The 20,441-nt window shown below is 37.1% G+C and overlaps 1 protein-coding gene and 1 pseudogene across 3 annotated transcripts in view; one reads left to right on the top strand and one right to left on the bottom strand.

The window, feature by feature from the left end:
• The window catches only part of BRD10 (bromodomain containing 10), a 98,764-nt gene that overhangs the window by 70,307 nt on the left and 8,016 nt on the right, over positions 1–20,441 (bottom strand). The window lies entirely within an intron of this gene.
• Positions 18,661–19,572, top strand: LOC134365053 (ethylmalonyl-CoA decarboxylase-like; annotated as a pseudogene).

The raw sequence follows: 20,441 nt of genomic DNA on the forward strand, positions 1-20,441 counted from the left end.
CCTGGAAGTCTGTTGTCTAACAATAACCTCAACTAGACTCAACTGTACCTAAGATGACTTTTTTTTTTTTTTTTTTCTTTTTCTTAAAGATGACCGGTAAGGGGATCCCAACCCCTGACTTGGCGTTGTCAGCACCACACCCAGCCAGTGAGCGAGCGAACCGGCTACACATATATGGGATCCGAACCCGGGGCCTTGGTGCTATCAGCACCGCACTCTACCAAGCGAGCCACGGGCCGGCCCCCTAAGATGACTTTTTAAAAGGTGCTCAACTCCCTCTTTTGTTCTCCAAAATAGCAGTTTTAAATGCCATCATTATCTAAAAGTTTCATCCCACCACCCACCATCACTTATCAACTGACTTTGTCACCATTGTTTCAACCTGAATATATCAGTCACCTTTGATGTTTATACTTTTCATTTCACGTATAAAAACTGTCAGCATGTTCAATGTTGAATACCTGTTGCTCAGTAAATATTTTAAGTGAATGAATTTGAATAACACGAATATTTTTGTCCTTATTTAGTATTCCCTCTTCACGCTTTCCCACACATTTTCACATTCACAGAGAAAATGGTAGTTTTTAGGTAAGACCTCCAATAACTTCCTGCTTCTCAACAACCAAAATTATCTGAATCTGGGCCCATACTTATTTTACGTTACAGTGAAAAATGTGCCTCCAATCCTCTGATCAAAAACTAATCACTCCACCAGTCTTCAGAATTTGTACTTCATTAATTATCTTCTGCATCTTCAACCTCTGTTTCTATATCTGCTAGTTGCCTTTAGCATATAAACACATCCAAGTTTAAATTAAAAACAAACCATTCCCCTTGAAAACAGTCACACCTAAACTGCTGGTCCATTTCACCTTTCATTCACATCTCAATCTACTATAATCTGGTATCCGCCTAGAGCTACTCTACTGAAATCCCTCTTCCCAAAACATCTCCCACTTATGGAATTCAAAGGATATTTTTCAGTTCTTATTTTATTCAACCTCTCTATGCCATCTGATCACTCTCTCACCAAAAATTTAAACTGGACTTGAAGAAAGAACCATTTGGGGTAGGTAGGAAAGGGGGAAGAAGGAATACTATATAAGAATAAAAATATTCACTCATATTATTCAAGTTCATTCATTCAAAATATTTACTGAGCCTGGCTTTTTCAAGATGGCATTGGCTGCGGCAGTTGGCGCGGAGTAGCTGAGGTGGAAAAGGCGGCCACTGCGCCTCAGGCAGCCGGGAAACTTGTGGACCTTCCTCTTGCCATCTCTTAAGGGAGGACCGCAGCTGCTGGCCGGTCGTGGGGGTGACCGCCACTTTGCCCCCGGCAGCAGAGGCTGCCTCATTTACAGGCAACAGCTTTGAAGTGTAGAGCAGGAAAAGAACTGTTTCTTAGATGCAAAAGCGAGTCTCGAAACAGGGAACACGGCGCCAGGGCTGCTGTGGATGCAGAAAGGATCCCAGAGGCCGGGGCCACGCTGAAGGCGGCCAGCTGCCCTATTCAGGATTTGAGGTTTCAGGCCGGCATTAAAGAAGATTCCTGGGAGTGCCCGAGCCGTGCCGCAACTGAACAGCCCGAGGCGGCAGCGGCCGAGAACGGGAAAGGCGACAAACCAGAGGCAGAGAGTGAGCACCTGACCTGGCACAGCCCTGTGAGTGACCCCTGCCCAAGCCCTGTTCGGGGGGCTGACGCCCACCCGGCTCCCGCCTGCATCACCGGTTCACTCATCGCCCCGGGGCTGCCTCCATTTTCCCAGGTGCGGGCAGCTCCGCCCGGCTCTGCTGTCACTGAGCCTTCCCACTAGCTTGGCCCGGCGCAGGGCTTTCCGGAGCCTGCGGGCCAGCCTCCCCTCCCACTCCCTCCGCGGTTCTCTGGCGGGGCTGGGGGCATGGGGCGTCCCGGCCAGTGTCAGGAGGGCAAGGAAGTACGGGCGGGCCGACTGTCACTCCACCACACCCTGGACTCCAGCCCCCGGTAAACTTCCTGTTACTGGGAGGCAGATACCATCTCTGCGGCCACCAGTTCGGAAAAAAGCCTAACCAATTTCTGGTTGGGAATAGTGTGGTAGGAGAGTTCCCAGGTCCGCTTGAACCTGCCAGAGAGCAGGCTGCAGGTGGGCGCTAGATTCAGTCTGTGCCGGGGGGATACAAAGGTGAACAAGCCCCGAGAAAGATCTACACAGTGCTACAAAGGCACCAAGAGCGACCGGTCGTCTGTGCCTACCAGAAACCTGGTAGACTTCCTGGGCGAGGCGGTGCCAAGCAGGGTCTTGAAGGCCCAGCTGATAGACGACGGGTGCAGAAGACGTGCCCCAGCCCAGCACAGTGCGCACAGAGTGGGGAGACGTGCGGCCAGGGAGGCGGAGACTCGACAGAAACCACACACCCGGTGGGTTCGCCACTGCACGATCCAACAGCCTGGGCTGCACACGGAACAGGGAGAAGTCCTGCACAGGAAGTGAAAGCTCAACAGAGATCACACACCCTGTGGTACGTGACCCACCAGCCCAGCAGAGTCCAAGCTGACCAGAAAGGTGGCTCCCCAGAGAAGCCCAAGACCCGAGGCAACCACACACACAAGGCACTAGAGGTCAACTGAGCAGTAACGGAGGGAGCCATACGAAATTGGCAACCACAGCACCATCCTAGTTAGTCATTAGTCTCAAACCAGTGGACTGTGAAACCCCCTGCCACAATGAATAAACACCAAAAAAAAGATACCAGAAATACAAAAAATCAAGAAAGTACACCACCAAAAGTTAATAAATCTCAAACTCTAGATCCTATAGAACAAGAAACCCTTGAAATGACTGACAAGGAATTTCGAGTGATAATTCTAAGGAAACTGAATGAGATACAAGAAAACTCAGCTAGACATCATGATGAAATGAGGAAAAGTATACAGGATCTGAAAGAGGAAATGTACAAGGAAATCAATGTCCTGAAAAAAAATGTAGCAGAACTTGCTGAACTGAAGAAGTTATTCAGCGAAATAAAAAACAGAACAGAGAGTTTAACTAGCAGGCTTGTTGAAGTTGAAGAGAGAACCTCTGAACTTGAAGATGGGCTGTTTGAAATAACACAAGCAGACAAAAAGAAAGAAAAAAGAATCAAGGACATTGAAGAAAATCTGAGAGAGATATCAGACAACCTTAAGCGCTCAAATATCCGAGTCATGGGTATTCCAGAAGGGGAGGAAAATGGAGATTCCATTGAAAACATATTCAACAAAATAGTGGCAGAAAACTTCCCAGGTATAGGAAAAATCACAGATCTTCAGATCCAGGAAGCTCAACGATCTCCAAATGTATTCACCCAAAAAGGCCTTCTCCAAGACATGTCATAGTCAAATTGGCAGAACTCAGAGACAAAGAGAGAATCTTAAAAGCTGCAAGAGAGAAGCGTCAAATCACCTATAAGGGAGCCCCAATCAGGCTAACATCAGACTTCTCATCACAAACCCTAAAAGCTAGAAAGGAATGGGATGATATTTTCAAAATACTAAAAGACAAAGATTGCCAGCCAAGAATACTCTACCCTGCAAGGCTATCCTTCCGAAATGAAGGGCAAATAGTATATTTCTCAGACAAACAAAAACTGTGGGTGTTCACTACCACACGACCACCCTTACAAGAAATCCTCAAGGGAGTACTGGGTTTGGTTCCTGAAAAATAACTACCACTGCCATGAAAACCCAAGAAAAATCAATACCCACTAGTATAATAAAAGGGCATTCATGAAGAGAAAACAAGCAAAGAAAAACGCTATCTACAACCTAAGGAACCAACAAACACAGAAACCAAACAGTAAATCAGAAAGCAAGGAACAAAAGACACCTAAGACAACCAAACAACCAATAAAATGCTAGGAATAAATCAACACCTTTCAATAACAACTCTTAATGTAAAAGGCTTAAATTCCCCAATCAAAAGACACAGACTGGCTGACTGGATCAAAAAGGATGACCCAACTATATGCTGCCTACAAGAGACCCACCTCACCCATAAAGATTCACACAGACTAAGAGTGAAAGGATGGAAAAAGATTTCCCATGCAAACAGAAAAGAAAAACGAGCTGGAGTAGCTATTCTTATATCTCACAAAACAGACTTTAAACTAAAAACCATAAAAAGAGACAATGAGGGACACTACTTAATGAGAAAAGGACTGATCCATCAAGAAGACATAACAATCATAAATATATACGCACCCAATGTTGGAGCAGCCAGACTTATAAAACAAACTCTATTAGACCTAAAGAAGGAAATAGACACTAATACCATAATAGCAGGGGACCTGAACACCCCACTGTCAATATTAGACAGATCATCTAGGCAAAGAATCAGTAGAGAAACACAAGATCTAAACAAGACTCTAGACCAATTGGAATTGGCAGATATCTACAGAACATTCCACCCAACAACCTCAGAATATTCATTCTTCTCAGCAGCACATGGATCATTCTCCAGGACAGATCACATATTAGGTCACAAATCAAGTCTCAATAAATTCAAAAAAATTGGAATTATCTCATGTATTTTCTCATACCACAATGGATTAAAACTAGAAATTAATAACAAACGAAACTCTGGAAACTATACAAACACATGGAAATTAAACAGCATTCTACTTAATGACATATGGGTCCAAGAAGAAATCAAGCAGGAAATCAAAAAATTTATTGAAACTAATGAAAACAATGATACATCACCAAAACCTGTGTGATACTGCAAAAGCAGTATTGAGGGGGAAATTTATTGCATTAAACGCTCACTTCAGAAGAATGGAAAGATGGCAAGTGAACAACCTAACACTTTACCTTAAAGAACTAGAAAAACAAGAACAATCCAAACCTAAAGTTAGCAGACGGAAAGAAATCATTAAGATCAGAGCAGAACTGAATGAAATTGAAACACAAAAAACAATTCAAAAGATCAACGAATCAAAAAGTTGGTTTTCTGAAAAGATAAATAAAATTGACAAACCATTAGCATGGCGAACAAAAAAAAGAAGAGAAAAGACTCAAATAACCAAAATTAGAAATGAAAAAGGCGATATTACAACTGATTCATCTGAAATACAAGGAATCATTCGAGACTACTATAAACAACTATACGCCAACAAATTTGAAAATCTGGAGGAAATGGTTAAATTTCTGGACACACACAAGCTCCCAAAACTGAACCGTGAAGACGTAGAAAACTTGAACAGACCAAGAACAATAAAGGAGATTGAAGCTGTTATCAGAAGGCTCCCAACAAAGAAAAGCCCAGGACCAGATGGATTCACAGCAGAATTTTACCAAACATTCAGAGAGGAATTGACACCGATTCTTTACAAACTATTCCAAAAGATTGAAACGGACACAAATCTCCCAAACTCATTCTATGAAGCAAACATCATCCTGATACCAAAACCAGTTAAAGATATAACCAAAAAAGAAAACTACAGGCCGATATCCTTGATGAATATAGATGCAAAAATCCTCACTAAAATACTAGCAAACAGAATACAGCAACACATACGAAAAATTATTCATCACGATCAAGTAGGATTCATCCCAGGGATGCAAGGTTGGTTCAACATACACAAATCAATAAATGTGATACACCATATTAATAAAGTCAAACACAAGGACCATATGATCATCTCTATAGATGCTGAAAAAGCATTTGATAAAGTTCAGCACTCATTCTTGACAAAGACCCTCTATAAGTTAGGTATAGAGGGAAAGTATCTCAACATAATTAAAGCCATGTATGACAAACCCACTGCCAATATCATCCTGAATGGGGAAAAGCTGAAAGCTTTTCCTTTAAGAACAGGAACTAGACAAGAATGCCCACTCTCACCACTCCTATTCAACATAGTGTTGGAAGTACTAGCCAGAGCAATCAGAGAAGAAAAGAAAATAAAGGGCATCCAGATTGGAAAAGATGAAGTCAAACTGTCCCTGTTTGCAGATGACATGATCCTATATATCGAACAGCCTAAAACCTCTACAAAAAAACTGTTGGAATTGATAAATGATTTCAGCACAGTAGCAGGATACAAAATCAACACACAAAAATCAGTAGCATTTCTTTTCTCCAATAGTGAACATGCAGAACGAGAAATCAAGAAAGCCTGCCCATTTACAATAGCCACCAAAAAAATAAAATACTTAGGAATTGAGTTAACCAAGGAGGTGAAAAATCTCTATAATGAGAACTACAAACCACTGCTGAGAGAAATTAGAGAGGATACAAGAAGATGGAAAGATATCCCATGCTCTTGGATTGGAAGAATCAACATAGTGAAAAGGTCCATACTACCCAAAGTGATATACAAATTCAATGCAATCCCCATCAAAATTCCAAAGACATTTTTCTCAGAAATGGAAAAAACTCTCCAGACATTTATATGGAACAATAAAAGACCACGCATAGCCAAAGCAATGCTGAGCAAAAAAAATAAAGCTGGAGGCATAACACTACCTGACTTTAAGCTATACTACAAAGCTATAATAACCAAAACAGTATGGTACTGGCATACAAACAGACACACTGACCAATGGAATAGAATAGAGAATCCAGAAATCAACCCACACACTTACTTCCATCTGATCTTTGACAAAGGCACCAAGCCTATTCACTGGGGAAGGGACTGCCACTTCAGCAAATGGTGCTGGGATAACTGGATATCCATATGCAGGAGAATGAATCTAGAGCCATACCTCTCACGGTATACTAAAATCAACTCAAAATGGATTAAGGATTTAAATATACACCCTGAAACAATAAAACTTCTTAAAGAAAACATAGGAGAAACACTTCAGGAAATAGGACTGGGCACAGACTTCATGAATACGACCCCAAAAGCACGGGCAACCAAAGGAAAAATAAACAAATAGGATTATATCAAACTAAAAAGCTTCTGCACAGCAAAAGAAACAATTAATAGAGTTAAAAGACAACCAACAGAGTGGGCGAAAATATTTGCAAAATATACATCTGACAAAGGATTAATATCCAGAATATATAAGGAACTCAAACAACTTTACAAGAAGAAAACAAGCAACCCAATTAAAAAATGGGCAAAAGAGCTAAGTAGGCATTTCTCTAAGGAAGATATACAAATGGCCAACAGACATATGAAAAAATGCTCAACATCACTCAGCATCGGGGAAATGCAAATCAAAACCACACTGAGATACCATCTAATCCCAGTTAGGATGGCTAAAATCCAAAAGATTCTGAACGATAAATGCTGGCGAGGTTGCGGAGAAAAAGGAACTCTCATATATTGTTGGTGGGACTGCAAAATGGTGCAGCCTCTATGGAAAATGGTATGGAGGTTCCTCAAACAATTGCAGATAGATCTACCATACGACCCAGCTATCCCACTGTTGGGAATATACCCAGAGGAATGGAAATCATCAAGTCGAAGGTATACCTGTTCCCCAATGTTCATCGCAGCACTCTTTACAATAGCCAAGAGTTGGAACCAGCCCAAATGTCCATCATCGGATGAGTGGATACGGAAAATGTGGTACATCTACACAATGGAATACTACTCAGCTATAAAAACGAATGAAATACTGCCATTTGCAACAACATGGATGGACCTTGAGAGAATTATATTAAGTGAAACAAGTCAGGCACAGAAAGTGAAATACCACATATTCTCACTTATTGGAGGGAGCTAAAAATTAATATATAAATTCACACACACACACACACACACACACACACACACACACAAACGGGGGGGGGAAGAAGATATAACAACCACAATTACTTGAAGTTGATACGACAAGCAAACAGAAAGGACATTGTTGGGAGGGAGGGGGGAGAGAGAAGGGCAGGAGGTTTTGGTTATGGGGAGAAATAATCAGCCACAATGTATATCGACAAAATAAAATTAAAAATAATAATAATAATAATAAATAAATAAATTAATTAATTAATTAATTAAAAAAAATTTACTGAGCAACAGCGATTGAGCAATGAATATGCTGACAGTTTGTATATATGAAATGAAAAGTATAAACATCAAAGATGACATATATTCAGGTTGAAACAATGTCAAAGTCTAAAAGAAAAATAGAAAAATTGGGAAAAAGATTTGGGTTAGAAATACACCTAGTTTTAAAAAAAAAAAAAAAAAGAAAAAAGAAATACACCTAGTTTTTTTTTAACATTCTGAGGCAATAGTTGCACAACCAACTGGAAAAGCTCTGTGGACAGAAATATGAAATTAAAGCAAAAGAGAGGGCTCAAAATACCAATTTGGGGATCTTAAAGATAAGAAAAGCCATAAAAAATAAATGCTCTCTACAGAGAAATAAATATAGGGGATAAAATCTAAAAGAATAACTTTAGAGATTATCCACAGCTACAAAGAAAAACACAGCAAAAGAAGAGAAAGGCTCAAAAGATGAGTTAAGAAATAGTGTAAGTACAATTATGTTAAGTGAAATAAGTCAGGCACAGAAAGATAAATACTGCATGTTCTCAATCCTATGTGGAAGCTAAAAAAGTTTTCGATCTCACAGAAGTAGAGAACAGAACAGTGGTCAGTAGAAGGCAGAAAAGGTAGGAGGGAGGGGGGATATGTAGAGGTTGGTTAAGGGATACAAAATTACAGCTAGTTAAGAGGAATAAATTCCAGTGTTCCATAATGCAGCAGAGTAACCACAGTAAACAATATTTTATTGCAGTTTTTCAAGTAGCTAGAAGAGAAGATGTACCAAAACAAAGAAATGACAAAGGTTTCAGGTGATGCATATGCTGACTACCCTGATTCAATCATTACACATTGTATTCATGTATTAAAATATCAAATGGTACCCCACAAATATGCACAATTATTATGTGTCAATTGAAAATATTTAATAATAATACAAAAAAAATGTAAATTAAGAAATAGTACAATAGAGGCCAAAGGAGAAAAGTGTTAAGTGCTAAGTGATCTAAACTGATAAGTTTTCCAGACAGACTGGGAAAGGACCAAGTAAAAGCCAAGGATTAAGCATGAAGACATTCAAATTCAAGAAGGCAACGTCAATAAGGGATCAACTGCAAAGAATTCTGTAAGTTTAAAAAAACCTTTCAAAGCCTTTGTTCATTTCTGAATGCCAAATAAATAACATAATCATGCCAAAAGAATTGAAGGCCATCATAACTAACTTTTAAAAAACCAAACATTTTTCTTCAAAATACATTTTTGGGGTTTTTTTTTGCATTTAAGGAAGGCACAAAGGTAAACATAAAGTTTTTATTTACATAGAAATAGTATTTGAAAAGTGCTTAACCAACTTCAACAAGTTTGATAAGTATTTGTAATAAGGCAGGGCTGCTGAACATATTACTACTGCTACAGCTATTCCTTACCACACAGAACAAGTTCTCAGTACAGGCAGAACAGAACCTCCCTAGGTCACTAACTTTCATACTGTTCAGGTATGTTCACGTTCCTTAGAAGCCACTAAAGTTGTGATGTGTCTGCAAAGTAGAGAGGTAGTTTCCTTGGCTTCCTGTTCCTGGTCAACTCCTTTATATATCTGCCAAGCACAGATGAGCTTTAAAGTAGCAGACTATAAATTCAGGACACTTTCTGATTCAGACAACAGCACAAAGATAGGAAAGTTAGGGTGAAATAAAAGGTCCTAACAAAGAGACGTAGGGAATGGTAAGACCTAAAGACATCATTGAAACTAGGAGGCTGTGGCAAGTGGATACGATAGTGTCCACAGAAAACAAGTAATGCTATGAACTTCTTTTTTCATATTTCATTTCATGAATGGGAAAAACATCATTCTTATTCCCCACAAACCAGTAATTTCTATTGTTTTCTCACATATTTCTTATGCCAAGTGACTAAAACACGGGTGTGGCAAAAGTTGATTCTACTATACTTATTAAAAAGCCATACATTATGAAAAAATAAATACATGAAAAAACCCTGGAAAAAAATTGTTTTGACAGAGGACTCTCTGCCAGATATTTAAAAGGATTCTAAAGTCGCAATAATAAAGAAGTTTAATAATAGAAGAGGAATAGTTAGATCAACAGCTCAGTAGAGAAAATTTGAAAATAGATACAAATACTCCAGGAACATATCATAAAGACAGAGATGGTATTTCAAAACAATGGAGAAGTGATGTCGCTACAACTGGCTGGACATTTGAGAAAAAAAAAATAGAAGTGGATTTCAACCTCACTCTTGACCAAAACAAATTCCAGACAGATCCATTCATATGTTCATTCATTCATTTATTCCTTCTTTATAAATTAAGCAATCATAGGTAGTGGGCTAGGTGTTGGTATCAACACTTACAGGCACGATTCCTGTCCTCACTGACCTTACATGATAACAAATAAGATATTCAAAAAGTACGTACGTAGATAATACATAAGTTCTAATTATAAGTTCCATACTGTAACTTTTGTGAAGAACAGCCAAGAACATTTTCTCTGAGGAAGTGATAGGAGGATGAGCCAGCTACAGAAAAACAAAACAAAACAACAAAAAAACTAAGGGATAGAGTGCTCTGGATAAAAGAAAAGGCAAGTATATAAAGGCCCTGAGGTGAGGAATGGTTTGTATGAAGAACAGAAAGCCATACTCCTTACTATATAACCTAAGTGCCAATGAAGCACTTAGCTTTAAGCCTGGTACTAACTCCTTTTAATGTACATTTTAAAAATTTCATTCCAGTTGATGGGTAAAAAATAGACTCTAAAAGTTAAATGCAGAAGCAGGAAAATAAGTCAGGAAACTACAGCATTACTCTAGGAAAAAGATAATAATGGATTGCACTTAAGTGGTGACAGTGGACAGAAACAGACAAAATTAAAATATACTTCAGAAGTAAAAGCTCACTACTGGTTGATATGCTTAATATGGGAAATAAGTGAAAAGAAAGAATAAATGAAAAACACTAGTTTTTTGGCCAGAGCAACTTGATAGGTGGTGAAATCTACTAAGACCAGGCTTAGCAAAAAAAATAACAATAAAACAAAAAAAACCAGAAGTTCAGTTATGAACATGTTAAAGTTTGAGATTAGACACCCAACTCGATGTAAGAAACTGTTAACAGTAGTGGCCTCTTAACAGTAGGAGACCCAGGGACTGGTGAGAAAAGGAGATTTCGTTTTTATTCTATTATCTTTTGTACTGTTTAATATTTGCCACCAGATGCACACATTATTTTTTAAATTAATAAACTACTAATAATACAAACACTGATCACTAGATTGCTAAAAAGTCCACATATATTATAGTTACATTTCAAACATTTCCTTTCGATTTCCACAATAGTTACATTTGATATGCATCATGATTTTTAATAATGTATATTGTTTATACTATGAGTCCTACCACCACTTGTATCTAAAAGCTCTCTATTCCTTGAAATCTCTTATGATCCTTTTCTCTCCAGTCTGTCTCTCAGTAGAAAGACTCCTTTCTCTCAAACCCTACAGCTTTTGTTCAGTTTTGGGCTCTGGAGCCAAAGTGCCTGAATTGAAATCCAGATCCTGACACTAATTAGTTTGGGCAAATTAAGTTTTCTATGCCTCAGTTTCTCTATTTGCAAAACAGGTTATATAAATCACTAATTATTAGTTGTTGCGGGGATTAAATAATTTAATATAGGTAAAGCCTGTCAAACAGTGACACAAAATGGCATTTAATAAACTGTAACTATTATTAAAATTATGATAAGAAAAAATTTCAAAAATTCTACCACGCTTCTGCATATTAAAAACAATCAAGATAGGTTCTGTTTCTATTCCCTGCTCTAGATTGGTAAATTAATCGTAAGAACTGTTCAAAAATAGTTATAAAATATACTGAGTAATGAAAATATTAGAAAGCTAGCTAACTGTGTGATTTGAAAAATTAAAAAGTATTTTTATGGTATAGTCTTACTATAAATCTTACAAACTCATCATGGCATAACTGATGGCCTCAACGTACTTCTTAATGAGTTAGGGTAATTTTTCATGAAAATGTTTCTCTTATTTTTTTGTTGGTAGCCAAACAAAACAAAAAATAGCTTATACACATGGCAAAAGTAAACTTTTTTGAAGAAAAAACTACAGGGTCAAAAAACACAATACTACCAGGTCTTACTACTGTCATTCTATAAGAGCCTACCGTTGTTATCCTGTTAGTGTATAAAAACAATGCTGAAATAAAACACATGTAACAACATTCATACAAGTGAAATAAAATCTAATAGGAGATAAAAAGGATATAAAACCATACACATGGCAAATCCAAATCTTGAATTTAATTTTTTTGTGTGTAAATAAATAATACATGTTTAGAGGAGCTAAAGAAGGCTAACAAGTAATTACATCTGTCTGATGAGATGGGTGATTTTTTAATTTCCATTTTTTGACAATCTTCTATTTTTTCTAAATCTTCAAAGAGCATACAGAATATTTAGCAGAGTGTTTAGCATATGGAAAAAAATGAATAAATGTTAACTCAGTAAAAAAAGGGTTTAAACTGCTAATAAAAAATTAAAAGAAATTTCAGTTATCTTATAATTTCTGTATTCTCACTATAAAACTTTTAAAAAAATAAGTCTTAAATATAACTAAAAACCTTTGACTTAAATTTTACTATCAGCCAAATTCCCTACCCTGGGATTAATAAGTAGAGGAAATTACTAATGTACTAGCAATTGCACTATAATCAGGGATTTACATAAATTGAAGAATATAAATGGTTCAGTACTCTGCAACACCATGAAATACTGTTACATTTGTTTCTAAATACCTTCTATAAGTAATGTTATATATTATATATTTTAACACTATGTTCTTATAAGTATGAAGTTATCTGTTACAAAGAGATTAGTGTCTACGAAAACTAAGTTGTCGAATTAAACACAATCAACTGATACTGTCAATACATTTGCAATTTATTAATCATATTTGCCATATTCATTTTTTTGGTTATTAGCAGACAAAGTTGTTGAAAATAACCTAGTAGAATAGAATAACTTCTTAGATAGAATAACAAATTAAAAAATTCTTTATTTAACTTAATTTTTTCCCTGAGAACTGGGAGAAGATAAATTATTCAACTGAAGAAACAAAACAACTAAGTCCAACCTAAATTATTTAGTGATGTAAATCCAGCATATTATCTACATTTGGCAAAAGAAAGCAGTCTTTTTTTCCCAGAAATCTTGGAGCATTACTGTAGGATTTCTGCAATACATAAAACATTTTTTTCTGGATACATCTGTATATACAGTCCATCACCAAATCTAAGAGAAACAAAGTCACATGCAATTCTTTTAACTTGGAAGTGAAAGGAATAAGCTGAAAATTAAGGGATGGGAAAAGACCAAACTGATGTTAGTTTTCTCCTTTTCTACTTCATCTTGTATATGTGTCCCTTGAAATTTCCTAGCTTAAAAGCCTTTACAAAACTCCTTAATATGGAATAGCAAACTCTCTTAGCACAGCATATTAGCATGATGCAGCTACATAATCTAGTCCTTCCATTCACACCTGTCACTACTTTTCTATATATAACTACACTTGAGCCAAACTAAACTACTGGCCATTCCCTAGCTATATAAAGTGGCTTTTTTTGTCTTTGCAATTGTCAGCACCACGCTCAGCCAGTGAGCAAACCGGCCATCCCTATATAGGATCCGAACCCGTGGCCTTGGTGTTATCAGCACCGCACTCTACCGAGTGAGCCACGGGCCGGCCCATTGTCTTTGCAATTGTGAATATGCTAATCTTGTTGCCTGGAATTATCTCTACACTAACTTGATTTAGCCATTCCTGTCTTTCCATATTCATCTTTGAATTCCCCTATAGCCCCTATCAAATAATAAGCATGTTAAATATAATGAACTGTACATTGTCTTACCACATTAACCACACATTACCTCCTATTATGCTTCTGAACACTGCATCCACTGCCCCTTAAAGGAGGGTATGGTGTCTGTATTCAACTCAAAGTATCTACTAGCCCCTTTGCACTTGAAGAGCCAGTTTGAAGAGATACAAAAATGCATAAGAAAATCTTAAAATTCAGTGAGGCAAACAGACATGTAAACAGATAACTTCAATGTCATGGTATTCAAAACTTCAATACAAATATGAATATAAATGGTGGGTACTGTAAGAACAGAGGAATACGCCTAACATATGCTGAAAAGAAAAGGAAGAAAGAGATAGGCAAAGAAGTTTTCCCAAGGAGATGACAACTCTGCTGAATCAGGCTTATAGAATAAGCAGGCATTCTGGCTTAACACAGTAACACTATTTCATTCGGTCTTTATTATATGCTCACTATTTCATTAGTTTGAGAATTACAACATAACTATTAAGTATGCCCAAGACCCTGAAGATGCAGTAGTAGGACATATCCTCTGCCCTCATGGAATCCCAATCTGGATGGGGAGACAGATTCAACCCTGGCAAAATGTTTTGTTTTGTCTTTGAGTGCTATAAACAGATGCAAAACAGAGAATCATGGAGTACAGAGAAAAAAGCAATTAATTCTGTATCAAGCTCCACAGAGCAGGTAACATCTGCTGGGCCTCAGATGATGATCAGAATTCCCTGAGACTTAGAAAAAGGAAAGAGGCTTTTAAGTGGAGAAGAGGGTATTCTAGGTGTTGTGAAATTGTTCTGTGTTTGATGAAGTTAATGTCCAATGAATAAAATTCTAGAGGAGCCAATATCCTACACAACACATAGTGTCACCGGCAAAACAAGAACTATACTTGCTTTACTCACAAAAGTATGAGTCCTCCAGTATAGTAAGTCACAAATTAACTCTTTCAGAGTTGTAGAATACCAAGAGGGCCATTTCTAAGACCTTTTTCTTCTAACTTAATAGAGAGCAAAATTTCTAAAGGTCAGAGTTAAACAAGTCTCTCTAAACACCTAATAGTACAAACATGAGCGTAATACAGAAATATTTACCTTAAGGTACTATTCAGATTCTCTGTTGTTATTTTTGTTAAGGGCCTCATTCTTTCTTCATTTAGTTAATTGAAATTTTCTCCACTTTAACCAAACATCATCATAACTTACTGGACATGCGTTAGTTCTGTGGTCTAAACCTCTGGTGGTTAACTTTTTTGGGGTCTGTGGCCCTCTGACAACCTAATAAAGCTTTGCACCCTGTCCCTAGAAAAACTAAAATGTGCATGCATGTGGGCACACACACAAACTTTTTGCATGTTGTATTGGGGGAGGTGGTTATCAAACTGATTAAAAACTTTAAACCTTATAAGGGCTTGGAACTCATCTATAAAAGAGAAACATATAATTAAAAAATTTAAAAATCAACCAAATGTTATGAGATCAATTAATATAATACTTTACTTGACAAAGCGCAAAGTATTCCTATGGGAGCTAACCTCAGATCTCTTTCATTGATCCCAAATATCAAATGGGAAACACAGAGATTATTATCATCCACAGCTGATATATAAGATTATACAAACAAGTTTAAATGAATACAAGCAGATGGTAATAGGGTCTAGGGTCTCTGACTTTAGGCTAAGGTTTCTTTTTTTAAACTGTGATGTTATTTAACATATTAGCAGTATGTAACAGGATTTATTCATAGGATTAACGCTTTTATATAATTCTAAGTTAAGATCAGTTCTCTCAGACTATAAAGTAGCTTGCCATGGAAATTATTTTCAGGTCTTAAACTCCACTGGAGGATGAAACTATGAAAAAATTACGTGCCATATAAAGTTCAATAGGTGAATTTTACTGTACAGAAAATAAACAAAAACCTTATTATAAACTCACCGTTCATTACCTTTCATTTTAACAAATTTAGCAAAATTACACTGTCATCATGCTAAATCTAATAATTAAAATTGACTTGAAATATAAAACCAGAACCTGATGGATGAAAGCAACATTACCTTAGGAGGTAGAGTTTTGTCCCTGCCCAAAAGTGATCCTGAATTTAATGAAACGTCTAGAACCAATTACCAATTTATTAAAAATATAGAGGACAAGGAACAAAACACTATTAGCACAATACAAGACTGTAGGAAACTCCAGACAAACAACCTGGCTACTTCAGTATGATTTTATTGCAAGGAAGAGAGAGGGAGAGAGAGAGAAAGAGAGAAAGAAAAAGAGAGAAAGAGGGAGGGAGATAAATTAAAAGACATACAAACCAACCGATCACCATGTGTGGATCTATTTGGATCATGATTCAAACTATAAAAACTTATAATTTTTGAAAGAACTGAAAATGTGAACACTGGATATATATTTGTTATTAAGAAAAAAATGTTTTGTTGTGATATGGTATTGTGTTATATCTTAAATGAAAAAGTCCCTACCTCTGAGAGTTACAAACTAAAGCATTTACAGAATAATCTGCTGTCAATGATTTCCTTCAAAATAATACAGAATAGGGGAGGTATACAGAACGTGTGGATGGGGCAGAATTAACCATAGATAAATATGGCTGGGGACTGGGTAATAGGCACATGAAGGTTCAAATATAATTTTGCTTTTTTATGTGTTCAAAATTCTCTAACAAAAAAAATTTTTTTGTTGTTTTGTTTTGTTTTTTTGTTTTTGTGTGACCGGTAAGGGGATCACGACCCTTGGCTTGGTGTCATCCGCTCTGCGCTCAGCCAGTGAGCGCCCAGGCCATCCCTATATAGCATCCGAACCCGCGGCGGGAGCGCTGCTGTGCTCCCAGCGCCGCACTCACCCGAGTAAGCCGCGGGGTCGGCCCTTCTAACAAAAAAATTTTAAACAATGTAAAAACACACTAAAAACAGAGATTGCAATATGTAATATTCTATACCAAACTCATGATTCTCAAAGTCTCTCCACACTTTTTTCAGAGGAATATGCACACACCTAGTATGTCTCCTCACCCTCACCCCCACCCCAACAATACTATTTACCAGTTACTTCAAGTTCTGTTCCACACGAAGATACAAATATATAAATCTGCTTCTCATTTCTCTCCTGCCTTCCCTCCATTCCAGCTATAACCCAAAATACAATGCTAATAAGGGCTGACAAGTGTAAGAGTAGTGTTAGACACATACTTCAGTGAAAAGCAAATTCAGAGTTGAAATCAAACATGAAATAGAGGTATTACATCCTGAAGCATCCATTCTCAAACTTTACTGTGCATAAAAATCACTTAGGGAGCTAATTAAAAATGCAGATTCTTAATTCCCACTCTGAGATTCTGAGTTAACTAACAGATATGAACATGCTATTGTGGGGTCAAGGAATCTGTTTTTGAACACCATTTTAATGCTGGTGATCTGGGAAACACCCTTTGAGAGACATGCCCCAATAAGCCATTGAAAATGAACAGTAGAACTTATTTGCCTAATTTCAAGTCAGCATTCATAGAAGTCAAACAGAAGCAAACCAAGCAGAAAAAGTAACTGCCCTCACAGACATTACAGTCTAGTGAGAGAGACGAAAAATATATAACAATACACAATATAATTAAGTGATATTATATGTTAGGTTACAATAAATGCTATCAAGAAAAATAAAGGAGGTTAAGGGGGAAGATAATGACCAGGGAAAGGGATATTACTTTAGAAAGGATGGTTGGGAAAGGCTTGCAGATAATGTAGGATCAAAGAAGAAAGTGAGGGAGCCAGGAAATGACTATACCTGTGGTAAGAGAGTCAAATTTAAACCTGCTTTTTTCCAAAAGCACAAGTATCCAAGATAAATATAAAACATGTCTTTAATTTTGTTTACTAATTATCTTCTAATATTTTTTATTTATTTATTTTTTATTTTTATTTTTTTAAAAGATGACCGGTAAGGGGATCTTAACCCTTGACTTGGTGTTGTCAGCACCACACTCAACCCAGTGAGCTAACCGGCCATCCCTATATAGGGATCCGAACCCGTGGCCTTGGTGTTATCAGCACCACACTCTCCCGAGTGAGCCATGGGCCAGTCCATCTTCTAATATTTTTATCTTCCACTTTTAGCAACTCAGATATGATAAAAAGTTAGCTTGGGGCCAATGTGGAAACAATCTATATTTATAACTGCTTTATGTGAAAACATTTCTGTATAATAAGTCTTTCAGGGCCAACCCCGTGTCGCACTCGGGAGAGTGCGGCGCTCCTGCTGCGGGTTCGGATCCTATATAGGAATGGCCGGTGTGCTCACTGGCTGAGTGCGGTGCAGACGACACCAAGCCAAGGGTTGTGATCCCCTTACCGGTCACAAAAAAAAAAAAAAAGACACACACACAAAAAAATAATAAGTCTTTCAGATGGTCTGTTTCTCTCCTTCTATGGAAAATGAAGTAGACTCTGTTCTTACTTTTAGAACAAACATGAGAAATCCCCTGAATTCACTAGGAATTGTATTACTTAGCAGAGTTTTGGTATCCCTTACCATATTCTTTTGGCAATCGACCACTGAAATTAAAAAGCATTTTTAAAAACATAAAACATGAAATGCCAATGGGAGAATAATTCCAATATTCTACCTTAGTGCATATTTTGTAGACAAGATTTTCTTTCTGATGCCTGAGAACGTGCATAATTACCATAAAAGTCAATGTACTAGGCTAGAAGATTATATTTTTTAAAAATTGCTAACCTTGATTCCAGTAAGGGAAACCAGCTTGTGAAGAGGCATAGAGTTGAAACAGAAAATGGCAACAAGTCTTTTCAAGACACCATCTCTCTCCGTAAGGACCAAATTGCAACATCCAATGGGACTGTCACTTCAATGAGCAAGAAGTAAAGAAAAAACCAACAGTTTTCTGGTGGATCCATTGACCTTCAGAAGGAAGACAACCGCATTGGCATTCTTACCTTGAACGATATCAAGTATAATGAATGCCTTCTCAGGTGTTATGATGCTACAACTTCTGGAAAAAGTGATTGAATTGGAAAATTGGGCAGAGAGTAAAGGCCTCCCTCTCCGAGGGGCAAAAAATACTTTCACTTCAGAATCCAATCTGAATGCTGTGAAAGCACTAGGAACTCCAGAGGATGGAATGGCCTTATGTATGTTCATGCAAAACACCTTAACAAGATTCATGAGACTTCTTTTAATAAGTGCTGCACTGGTTCAGGGGCAAGCATTGGATGGAGGAGCAGAATTTACTATAGCAAGTGATTTCAGGTTAATGACTCCAGAGAATGAGATCAGATTTGTCCACAAGAAGGTGGGTATAATACCAAGCTGGGGTGGCACTACCCCGGCTGGTTGAAATAATCGGAAGTAGACAAACTCTCAAAGTGTTAAGTGGGGCCCTCAAACTGGATTCAAAAAAAGCTTTAAACATAGGAATGGTCGAAGAGGTCTTGCAGTCTTCAGATGAAACTAATTCTCTAGAAGAGGCACAAGAGTGGCTAAAGCAGTTCATCAAAGGCCACCGGAAGTAATCCTAGCTTTGAAAAAATGTGTTTCTTCAGGGAAAGAGCTATGTTTAGAGGAGGCATTACAGAACGAAAGAGATCGTTTGGGAACAGTTTGGGGTGGACCCGCAAATCTAGAGTCTGTAGCTAGGAAAGGAAAATTTAATAATTTGTTTTTAAAAATGTGAATGTACAAGTAAAGTTCCAATGATTAATATGTATAAAAGTTAAATAATATTAAATATAAACATCAGAATGACTCTGAAGGTTACTACTACTATTCAAATTTGTTTTTAATAATTTTTTAAATATCTGAACTAGTTGACCTAATTTTTTACCAAATACTCATTTGGGTATTCAAGTAATTTGGAACATTTGGCTAAAATATACAACACTTTTAGCTTAAATAAATAAATAAATATAAATAAAAATTGCTAACCTTTAACTCTTTTGCAAACTTAAACTGTAGTTATATTGAAAGAAAACTTATATCTAGCAAATGAAATATAACTGAGAGTGGGAGCTATCCTTTGGAAAGAGAAGACCTCCCAAATATTTCATGTGCTATACAACAATTCAAACACTTTCTGCATTGTATCTTGACAATGTTTTTTTCACTGATTCTAACACAGAAGGTTTAAACTCTTCACAGAAGAGCAATATTAGTAAAGTATGTAGAGAATATAGCAAGAGGTTTATAGGCAAGCAGTTTTATCTTAAACTGGCTTATCTCAAGTTGTAGTCTCGCCTTTTTTATCTTTTAATACAATCCCCACACAGAAATGAAAAAATGTGAATTCTAAGATGTAATAACATTTAAAAAGATATAAGAAAGACACTATGGGAAGTTATTTTTGTATAGAAGGTACTTTCGGATGGCTGTACTCAAAAGCTTTAAATACTAAAGTTTGGGGTGGGTTCTTAGCACTAGTTATTCCAAGTCCTTAAAACTGCACTTAGAAAATCTGTGGATTTTGTATTTTGAACAGTATTCCAAAAAATAGCAACAGTAATACATGGTCACTGCATAAAAAAATTAAAAATTAGAAAGAATAAA

Source organism: Cynocephalus volans, chromosome 16 (genome assembly GCF_027409185.1).
Source record: "Cynocephalus volans isolate mCynVol1 chromosome 16, mCynVol1.pri, whole genome shotgun sequence".
Classification (NCBI taxonomy): Eukaryota; Metazoa; Chordata; class Mammalia; order Dermoptera; family Cynocephalidae; genus Cynocephalus; species Cynocephalus volans.